The sequence below is a fragment of the Capsicum annuum genome, unplaced genomic scaffold (genome assembly GCF_002878395.1).
Source record: "Capsicum annuum cultivar UCD-10X-F1 unplaced genomic scaffold, UCD10Xv1.1 ctg248, whole genome shotgun sequence".
Classification (NCBI taxonomy): domain Eukaryota; kingdom Viridiplantae; phylum Streptophyta; class Magnoliopsida; order Solanales; family Solanaceae; genus Capsicum; species Capsicum annuum.
Genome location: NW_025830975.1, coordinates 1 through 1,252, shown reverse-complemented (window position 1 = coordinate 1,252; position 1,252 = coordinate 1). Strand labels below are relative to the sequence as shown.

At 35.3% G+C, this 1,252-nt stretch overlaps 1 long non-coding RNA gene across 1 annotated transcript; it reads right to left on the bottom strand.

The window, feature by feature from the left end:
• Nucleotides 1-775: 775 nt before the first annotated feature.
• On the bottom strand, nt 776-1,246 carry LOC124890783. Its single transcript, XR_007049338.1, has 2 exons — nt 1,127-1,246; nt 776-1,040 (listed from the first exon to the last, which is right to left on the bottom strand). It is a non-coding gene; the product is annotated as an uncharacterized LOC124890783 (long non-coding RNA).
• Between the last annotated feature and the right edge of the window lie 6 nt (nt 1,247-1,252).

Here is a 1,252-nt window from a genome sequence, read left to right as displayed (position 1 = left end):
TAACAAAAACAACAAATCCATATGGCAATTCTTAGAAAGAAGTCTCTACTTCTCACTCCAAGTTCTTCTCAACAAACACTATCAAAGTCTTCCATAAGACATAACAAAATCTAGCATTTCATATTCCACACGACTCAAATCAGCTCATCTCACTGATCTAATATCAAAATTCAGTATTTTTACAACTTTTTAGTAACCGTAGTGTACAGGCTAACTTTCGCACATCTCAATTAATTCCACGTGAAACCTGCACCACGTAGCACCTCAACTAAAAATGTGCATATCCTTCAAATTACATTTCAAAGGCTCAAAGGAAAAAGTCATATTTCATCAATAGTAAAAAAACCAAAAACAATCCAAAAAGAAACATTCAAATCAAGTAAGTCCTTCGTAACAAACACCATCAAAGTCATCCAGCGATAAATATAAACAAAATTTCTAATTATGTCATATTCCACACGACTCAAATCAGCTCATCTACAACAACAACAACAACAAACCCAGTGTATTCCCACCTAGTGGGGTCTGAGGGGGTAAGATGTACGCAGTCCATACCTCTACCTCTGAAGAAGTAGAATCAAATCAGCTCATCTCATTGATCTAATTTCAAAGCTCAGCTTCTCCTTTTTTTTTTTTTTTATAACCAACAGTCCAGCTTTCCCACACCTCAACTAATTCCACACGATATCTACTACCTACCACCTCAACTAACAATGTGCATATCCTTCAAATTACACTTCAAAGGCTCAAAAAAAACCTCAAAATTTCATCAATACAAAAGACAAAAAACATTTCACAAAAAAATTCGGATCAAGTTCGTTCTTCATAAAAAACGATATCAAAGTCATCTAGCGATGAACATGAGCAAAAAATCTAATAATGCCATAGCAGGAGTTCTTTGTCAATAACACGACCAATATTGTTTGTAGGACACACCACTGTAATAGTCAATTCCTTTGTTTGAGAGGCACCGATATAAGCAGAAACCATGGGAAGAGCAGAAGGATAAACAAGCCATGTGTTTCCTGCATGCACATAACCTGGAAGCTCCGGAATGTGTGTGGTAGCAAAAAAAACAATAAATTTCAAATCTTCTTCTGAGCAAGTTTAAAAAGGAGGGAGGTACCTTTTGATGAACTAATATAAAAGCTTTGTTGTAAATTCAATTTTAACATCAAGTGGCAAAGAAGTTGCTCTGTCGCAGCATTTTGTCCTGCTAAAAGATCTTTGAGAATTAGGCAGTAACTATTTT